This window comes from Coregonus clupeaformis, chromosome 12 (genome assembly GCF_020615455.1).
Source record: "Coregonus clupeaformis isolate EN_2021a chromosome 12, ASM2061545v1, whole genome shotgun sequence".
Taxonomy (NCBI): Eukaryota; Metazoa; Chordata; class Actinopteri; order Salmoniformes; family Salmonidae; genus Coregonus; species Coregonus clupeaformis.
Genome location: NC_059203.1, coordinates 27,411,775 through 27,422,141, shown reverse-complemented (window position 1 = coordinate 27,422,141; position 10,367 = coordinate 27,411,775).

The following is a 10,367-nucleotide window of genomic DNA, read 5'->3' as shown; positions in this document are numbered from 1 at the left end:
TTAAGTTTGCTGAAAATAATGCAGTTGATAGTTAGAGGACGTTTCTTTTTTTGCTGAGTTTATACAGATGCGCCAAATGTTTGCGCACCCCATGTTCCATAACGTTGTCATGGAAAAGATGAATGTTGTTTCCAACTACCAATCAGCAACTGCGCCGTAAATCCGGCTGCATATTGAACGTTGAGCTTGCCGAAAGGCCAGTGTCTTTGGCAATGACAAGGAGTGGCAAGAAGTGGAATGTTAGCTAAAGAGACTGCTACTCAGGCTACTGTGCTGTGCCTTTCCATGACTTTGTCCCGGAATTATTTTACAAGCTCCTTGGTGCTTATGGTTGAATGTTTGCTTTGCAATTCACTACCCAGCAGAGGGAACCAACAGGAACTGATGAATGTATCCTGATATTATGCGAATCACTACAATTTAACACAGGTGGAGGCCAATTGACTTGGTATGTGATTTTGAAGGTGATTGGTTACACCTGAGTTAATTTAGGATTGCTATTACAAGGGGGGTGGACACTTATCCAACCAAGCTATTTCAGTCTTTATTAGGTGTGCATGCAAAGCAATGCACAACTCCAGATTTCTTACATACTCATATTATTATTAGGTGTGCATGCAAAACAATGCACAACTCTAGATTTCTTACATACTCATATTATTAGTATTATTTGATTTCATCCGCTTGCTCTAGCGCTTAAACAACTTAAGCTATTAACACAAAATCCCCTTCCAAATGTGCAGACTTCCCCAACTTAGATTGCTTGAGAAAATGATTTTGATATAATTTATACTTTTTGTACTACAAAAATATTTAAATGAGCTCCCTAAATGAGCTGCCAATGCATTTCAATTACAATAAAAGTGCCATAGACTTACAGTGGGGAAAAAAAGTATTTAGTCAGCCACCAATTGTGCAAGTTCTCCCACTTAAAAAGATGAGAGAGGCCTGTAATTTTCATCATAGGTACACGTCAACTATGACAGACAAATTCAGAAAATAATATTCCAGAAAATCACACTGTAGGATTTTTAATGAATTTATTTGCAAATTATGGTGGAAAATAAGTATTTGGTCACCTACAAACATGCAAGATATCTGGCTCTCACAGACCTGTAACTTCTTCTTTAAGAGGCTCCTCTGTCCTCCACTCGTTACCTGTATTAATGGCACCTGTTTGAACTTGTTATCAGTATAAAAGACACCTGTCCACAACCTCAAACAGTCACACTCCAAACTCCACTATGGCCAAGACCAAAGAGCTGTCAAAGGACACCAGAAACAAAATTGTAGACCTGCACCAGGCTGGGAAGACTGAATCTGCAATAGGTAAGCAGCTTGGTTTGAAGAAATCAACTGTGGGAGCAATTATTAGGAAATGGAAGACATACAAGACCACTGATAATCTCCCTCGATCTGGGGCTCCACGCAAGATCTCACCCCGTGGGGTCAAAATGATCACAAGAACTGTGAGCAAAAATCCCAGAACCACACGGGGGGACCTAGTGAATGACCTGCAGAGAGTTGGGAACAAAGTAACACACTACGCCGCCAGGGACTCAAATCCTGCAGTGCAAGACGTGTCCCCCTGCTTAAGCCAGTACATGTCCAGGCCCGTCTGAAGTTTGCTAGACTGCATTTGGATGATCCAGAAGAGGATTGGGAGAATGTCATATGGTCAGATGAAACCAAAATATAACTTTTTGGTAAAAACTCAACTCGTCGTGTTTGGAGGACAAAGAATGCTGAGTTGCATCCAAAGAACACCATACCTACTGTAAAGCATGGGGGTGGAAACATCATGCTTTGGGGCTGTTTTTCTGCAAAGGGACCAGGGACGACTGATCCGTGTAAAGGAAAGAATGAATGGGGCCATGTATCGTGAGATTTTGAGTGAAAACCTCCTTCCATCAGCAAGGGCATTGAAGATGAAACGTGTCTGGGTCTTTCAGCATGACAATGATCCCAAACACACCGCCCGGGCAACGAAGGAGTGGCTTCGTAAGAAGCATTTCAAGGTCCTGGAGTGGCCTAGCCAGTCTCCAGATCTCAACCCCATAGAAAATCTTTGGAGGGAGTTGAAAGTCCGTGTTGCCCAGCGACAGCCCCAAAACATCACTGCTCTAGAGGAGATCTGCATGGAGGAATGGCCCAAAATACCAGCAACAGTGTGTGAAAACCTTGTGAAGACTTACAGAAAACGTTTGACCTGTGTCATTGCCAACAAAGGGTATATAACAAAGTATTGAGAAACTTTTGTTATTGACCAAATACTTATTTTCCACCATAATTTGCAAATAAATTCATTAAAAATCCTACAATGTGATTTTCTGGATTTTTTTTCCTCATTTTGTCTGTCATAGTTGACGTGTACCTATGATGAAAATTACAGGCCTCTCTCATGTTTTTTAAGTGGGAGAACTTGCACAATTGGTGGCTGACTAAATACTTTTTTTCCCCACCGTACATTGGAAAAAATTGTGGGTTTGTGTATCTCCTCATACACCATTTAAGCTATCAACGGCAAACCAACGTTGAGATGTTCAGACTGACCCAACTTAGATTGCTTGTGTTAATTTTGATAACATTTTGAACTATAAGCATTTTAAATGTTAATAAAAGATCCACAGGCTTGAATGGGAAGTGTTTGGATTTGCCACTGCTCTTACACAGTTTAAGCTATCAACGCCAGACTAACATTGAGATGTTCAGACTTACCCAACTTATCTTGCATTCAGATTTTTTATAATATTTAGAATTTTAGAATTATAACCATTTTAAATGTGCATACATTAACATGGGTTTGAATTAGAACCACGGTAATACAATGGTAGCTATTTAAAATGGTTATAATCCTTGGTCAGTTAAGCTATAAGACCAACTTTAAAACAATTACACTATCCTAAGTTCGAATTCTTCAAGATCTTTATCAACTATAACTATACGCATTTTCCCACATTTGCATAAATTAACTCACCAACAATAACTCTTGAACCGTTCAAGCTAAAGACACCAAACACACTTTCACATGTTCAGGCTGTCCTAACTTTCAGTTGTTAAACACTTATATCAACTATAATTATATAAATATACATAGATTACCATAACATAACCAACCAACTGTAACTCTTGAACCGTTCAAGCTAGAGACACCAAGCCAACTTTAACATGTTTAGGCTATCCTAACTTCAAATTCTTAAAAACGTTTATAAACTATAACAATACCAATATACACTACCGTTCAAAAGTTTGGGGTCACTTAGAAATGTCCTTGTTTTAGAAAGAAAAGCAATTTTGTTGTCCATTAAAATAACATAAAATTGATCAGAAATACAGTGTAGACATTGTTAATGTTGTAAATGGCTATTGTAGCTGGAAATAGCTGATTTTTAATGGAATATCTACATAGGCGTACAGAGGCCCATTATCAGCAACCATCAGTCCTGTGTTCCAATGGCACGTTGTGTTTGCTAATCCAAGTTTATCATTTTAAAAAGGCTAATTGATCATTAGAAAACCTTTTGCAATTATGTTAGCACAGCTGAAAACTGTTGTGCTGATTAAAGAAGCAATAAAACTGGCTTTCTTGAGACTAGTTGAGTATCTGGAGCATCAGCAATTGTGGGTTCGATTACAGGCTCAAAATGGCCAGAAACAAATAACTTTCTTCTGAAACTCGTCAGTCTATTCTTGTTCTGAGAAATGAAGGCTATTCCATGCGAGAAATTGCCAAGAAACTGAAGATCTTGTACAACGCTGTGTACTACTCCCTTCACAGAACAGCACAAACTGGCTCTAACCAGAATAGAAAGAGGAGTGGGAGGCCCCGGTGCACAACTGAGCAAGAGGACAAATACATTAGTCTCTAGTTTGAGAAACAGACGCCTCACAGGTCCTCAACTGGCAGCTTCATTAAATAGCACCCGCAAAACACCAGTCTCAACGTCAACAGTGAAGAGGCGACTCTGGGATGCTGACCTTCTAGGCAGAGTTGCAAAGAAAAAACCATATCTCAGACTGGCCAATAAAAATAAAAGATTAAGATGGGCAAAAGAACACAGACACTGGACAGAGGAAGATCGGAAAAAAAGTGTTATGGACAGACGAATCGAAGTTTGAGGTGTTCGGATCACAAAGAAGAACATTTGTGAGACACAGACCAAATGAAAAGATGCTGGAGGAGTGCTTGATGCCATCTGTCAAGCATGGTGGAGGCAATGCGATGGTCTGGGGGTGCTTTGGTGGTGGTAAAGTGGGAGATTTGTACAGGATAAAAGGGATCTTGAAGAAGGAAGGCTATCACTCCATTTTGCAACGCCATGCCATACCCTGTGGACGGCGCTTGATTGGAGCCAATTTCCTCCTACAACAGGACAATGACCCAAAGCACAGCTCCAAACTATGCAATAACTATTTAGGGAAGAAGCAGTCAGCTGGTATTCTGTCTATAATGGAGTGGCCAGCACAGTCACCGGATTTCAACCCTATTGAGCTGTTGTGGGAGAAGCTTGACCGTATGGTACGTAAGAAGTGCCCATCAAGCCAATCCAACTCGTGGGAGGTGCATCAGTAAGCATGGGGTAGAATCTCTTCAGATTACCTCAACAAATTGACAACTAGAATGCCAAAGGTCTGCAAGGCTGTAATTGCTGCAAATTGAGGATTCTTTGACGAAAGCAAAGTTTGAAGGACACAATTATTATTTCTATTAAAATTAATTATTTCAAACCTTGTCAATGACTACATTTCCTATGCATTTTGCTATATTTCCTATTCAAACTCATTTCATGTATGTTTTCCTTGGAAAACAAGGAAATCTCTAAGTGACCCCAAACTTTTGAAAGGTAGTGTACCTTCATTTGCATAAATAACTCAACAACAATAACTCTTGAACTGTTCAAGCCAGAGACTGATGTGGTATTCTGATGTGGTTTCAACAGGCTTCCCGTTGCGACGACCATGAAGATCCATCTGCCAGCCCCGGCCCGCTAGCACACGCAAACTACAACTGTGTTCCCTGCTAGCTGTGCTGAAGCACCAATTTGAACTGCTCTCGGACTCACATATTGCTGTTCACTGGACCTTATGATCACTCAGCTGCACAGCTGATGCCTGCTGGACTGTTCCTTTACACGGTACCCTGTCCTGTTTATTCTGTTTAGCCTAGCCCAAACGTTATCGCTATTTCCAGTTGTTGTCTTAGCTCTCTCTAATAACACCTGTGACTGCTTTATGCCTCTCTCCCATGTCAATTATGCCTTGCCTATTGCTGTTTGGGTTAGTTCTTATTATACAATTTCACTGTAGAACCCCTAGTCCCTCTCAAACTGCCTCAAATAGTTCCTTTGTTCCACCCCCCATACACGCCGAGACCGGCTCAATCGGTGCCTCCAGTGACACTATCTCTTTCATTGTTACCCAACGCTTAGGGTTACCTGAACTGTACTCATATCCTTCCATATCCTTTTCTGTACATAATGCCCTGAATCTTTTCTACAACGCCCGGAGAACTGCCCCCTTTATTCTATGTACCCAACGCACTAGAAGACCAGTTCTTAAAGCCTTTAGTCGTATCCTTATTCTAGTCCTCCTCTGTTCCTCTGGTGATGTAGAGGCTAACCCAGGCCCTGCAGCCCCCAGTATCACTCCTACTCCCCAGGAGCTATCATTTGTTGACTTCTGTAACCGTAAAAGTCTTGGTTTTCTGCACGTAAATATCAGAAGCCTCCTTCCTAAGTTTTAGTTATTCACTGCGTTAGCACACTCCGCCAACCCTGATGTTCTAGCAGTGTCTGAATCCTGGCTTAGGAAGGCCACCAAAAATTCTGAAATTTCCATCCCCAACTATAACATTTTCCGTCTAGATAGAACTGCCAAAGGGGGTGGAGTTGCAATCTACTGTAGAGATAGCCTGCAGAGCTCTATCATACTATCCAGGTCTGTGCCCAAACAGTTTGAGCTTCTACTTCTAAAAATCCACCTTTCCAGAAATAAATCTCTCACTGTTGCCGCTTGCTACAGACCCCCCTCAGCCCCCAGCTGTGCCCTGGACACCATATGTGAATTGATTGCCCCCCATCTATCCTCAGAGTTCGTACTGCTTGGTGACCTAAATTGGGATATGCTTAACACCCCGGCCATCCTACAATCTAAACTAGATGCCCTCAATCTCACACAAATTATCAACGAACCTACCAGGTACAACCCTAAATCCGTAAACATGGGTACCCTCATAGATATCATCCTGACTAACTTACCCTCTAAATACACCTCCGCTGTCTTCAACCAGGATCTCAGCGATCACTGCCTTATTGCCTGCGTCCGTAACGGGTCCGCGGTCAAACGACCACCCCTCATCACTGTCAAACGCTCCCAAAAACACTTCAGCGAGCAGGCCTTCCTAATTGACCTGGCCCAGGTATCCTGGATGGATATAGATCTCATTCCGTCAGTAGAGGATGCCTGGTTGTTCTTTAAAAGTAATTTCCTCTCAATCTTAAATAAACATGCCCCATTCAAAAATACAGAACTAAGAACAGATATAGCCCCTGGTTCTCCTCAGACTTGACTGCCCTTGACCAGCACAAAAACATCCTGTGGCGTACTGCATTAGCATTAAATAGCCCCCGCGATATGCAACTTTTCAGGGAAGTTAGGAACCAATATACACAAGCAGTTAGGAAAGCAAAGGCTAACTTTTTCAAACAGAAATTTGCATCCTGTAGCACTAACTCCAAAAAGTTTTGGGACACTGTAAAGTCCATGGAAAATAAGAGCACTTCCTCCCAGCTGCCCACTGCACTGAGGCTAGGAAACACTATCACCACCGATAAATCTACAATAATCGAGAATTTCAACAAGCATTTTGCTACGGCTGGCCATGCTTTCCACCTGGCTACCACTACCCTGGCCACCAGCTCTGCACCCTCCGCTGCAACTTGCCCATGCCCCCCGCTTCTCCTTCACACAAATCCAGACAGCTGATGTTCTGAAAGAGCTGCAAAATCTTGACCCCTACAAATCATCTGGGCTAGACAATCTGGACCCTTTCTTTCTAAAACTAGCCGCCGAAATTGTCGCAACCCCTATTACTAGCCTGTTCAACCTCTCTTTCGTAACGTCTGAGATCCCCAGAGATTGGAAAGCTGCCACGGTCATCCCCCCTCTTCAAAGGGGGTGACACTCTAGATCCAAACTGTTACAGACCCATATCCATCCTGCCCTGCCTTTCAAAAGTTTTTGAAAGCCAAGTCAACAAACAGATCACCGACCATTTCGAATCCCACCGTACCTTCTCCGCTATGCAATCCGATTTCCGAGCTGGTCATGGGTGCACTTCAGCCACGCTCAAGGTCCTAAACGATATTATAACCGTGATCGATAATAGACAGTACTGTGCAGCCGTTTTCATTGACCTGGCCAAGGCTTTCGACTCTGTCAACCACCGCATTCTTATTGGCAGACTAAATAGCCTTGGTTTCTCAAATGACTGCCTCGCCTGGTTCACCAACTACTTCTCAGATATATTTTCAATGTGTCAAATCGGAGGGCCTGTTGTCTGGACCTATGGCAGTCTCTATGGGGGTGCCACAGGGTTCAATTCTTGGGCCGACTCTTTTCTCTGTGTATATCAATGATTGCCCAGCGACAGCCCCGAAACCTGAAGGATCTGGAGAAGGTCTGTATGGAGGAGTGGGCCAAAATCCCTGCTGCAGTGTGTGCAAACCTGGTCAAGAACTACAGGAAACGTATGATCTCTGTAATTGCAAACAAAGGTTTCTGTACCAAATATTAAGTTCTGCTTTTCTGATGTATCAAATACTAATGTCATGCAATAAAATGCAAATTAATTACTTTAAAATCATACATTGTGATTTTCTGGATTTTTGTTTTAGATTCCGTCTCTCACAGTTGAAGTGTACCTATGATAAAAATTACAGACCTCTACATGCTTTGTAAGTAGGAAAACCTGCAAAATCGGCAGTGTATCAAATACTTGTTCTCCCCACTGTACATTTACATACAGTAACTCACCAACAGTAACTCTTGAACCGTTCAAGCTAGAGATACTAAACCAACTTCCTCATGTTTTTCAAGCTATCCTAAGTTAAAATTCTTAAAAACTTGTATCAACTATTACGATACAAATGTACACACATTTGCATAAATAACTAATCAACAGTAACTCTTGAACAGTTCAAGCTAGAGACACCAAGCCAACTTTCACATGTTCAGTCTATCCTAACTTCACATTCTTAAAAACTTTTATTAACTTTTATAGTTCAGTGACATAAAAGAAAATAGAAACCTGTACACTGTTCTTGCTCTTATCACTTGTTTTATTCAAGCTTACGTGTTGGCCTCTCAGCCTCAAGGCTGAGCAAAAGCAGTGTCCGGTTTTCTCTTTTCTTTTAAGTTATAGAATTATTCCCACCCACCTGCAATGACATCACTCAGATGTGCGAGTGCTTTTACATTTTTTTATAGTTCAGTGACATCAATGACACTTCATAAATCAAGTAGAAAATCTAATTATCTATATCTAATTATCTATATCTTACTAAATTAATCCAACAATCTATGCTTTGGTTTTGTCTACCTGACCACTTTCTCCAAATGCTCACTTTTAGCATTTGTGGCACAAATCCAATGTAAGTCAATATACCCGATATTAGGATTTTTCGCGTCATGTTAAAATAATTCTAAAGTGTCTAAAATTGATTGTGTAGCTCAATGAAGTTACTTTAAGTTGATTTGAACATGACACATTAAAAATGCTAATATCACAATATTGACTTGCATTGGATTTGTGCCACAAATGCTAAAAAGTAGCATTTGGAGACAGTGGCCAGGTAAATAAAACCAAAGCATGGATTGCTGTCTTACCTTGTCCATAGATTGCAAGGATAATGAAACCGAAATGTAATTTTGTAATTTGGGTGAACTATCCCTTTAATGAATGAAGAAAAATATGCTTTTTGACACTTTGATCACTATAACGATAATAATTTATGGTAGTGGTTTGTTGGGTGAAATCTGTCAAAAAACTGTCATTAAATGTATTTTGAAATGTACCGGAATTAATGAAAACACCAACATTTTACAAATCACTTAAGCTACTACCCAGCACGCAAAAAAAGCCTGCCGCTCGCTATTTTCCACCTTCCCAAAGCAGAAGACTATAAAGTCCTACCACCAACAGGTGAGCGGAGTTTGCCACTTAAGGTCTTTGCAGACTGCACGATTTTAGCTGTCTTAAGCCACGATTTTGCCATTCCAAACAAAATGTGCATGTCGTGGGGAAATTCTTAGGTCGTAAACAATTTTTCGGACGTCTTGGCTCTTTCAGTGTGACAGGGTCTAGGTAGCTGGCACATGCACAGATCAAGTGCACCTCTGCAGTTGACGTAGCCTACGTCGGCTGACGTAGCCTTGCAAGCCAATCGCAGAATGTGATGACAGAACTGAAGCAAATCGTACAATCTGTCCAGGTTGATATCAAGATTTTAATTTGGGAACATCGCACAGTGTGACGTGATAATAGCAAATGACTGAATCCGATGTACAGTGCGGAAAGGCCTTAAGACATGATTTGCATCTATGGCGGGTAGCCCCTACTCAGAGGACCGCTACAAGCCTTTGGAAAACTGCTTATGATGTGATTTGAATCTCTGGCAGGTAGCCCCTACTCAGAAGACCACTAAACTAAAAATCAATAAATATATAATGCATAGAGGTAACTGCCATAATAAAGGAAACACCAACATAAAGTGTCTTAATAGTAGTGATGGGAAGTTGGACTCTTTTTACTGACTTTTCAACTCGTTCAGTATACTTTGTATCCCTCATTTACTCATGTGTTTACATTATTTTGGTAGTTACCTTTATATAAAAATAAATGGCACCAGGGAGCAGGCATGCTGCTGGTTTGACACTGAAAAAAATCAGCTTGCCCTATGACTGGCAGCTGTAGTGTTGTAGGTCAGGAAAAGGGCAGTTGGGGTGTGTGAGGAAAACGGCACGTCAGCGGCAGGAGCACGGCTGTTGCGTGATTAAAGCGGCCAATTGCGAGCATCCCACCGGTGAGGCCACCAAGCAACTCGGCTATCTCGCCATGAGCAATTACTTTGTAGGGCCGCCTTCCTGCTGCCTGCTCGTTGCTATCTGGGTACTTCTGAGTCAACTGATTACAGAAATAGATACTAGTGGTGCAATGTCATCAACAACCATTAATAAACTGTCTATGTGTAAGTAATAAAGCATTATCTAAACTGTCCTCATGAAATATGGTACAGCTTGCAGCTATGCATTTGTTTCTTTTTTTCGAACCTTGACTTTTATGGTTCAGTGACTGCAATGGCAGTTCA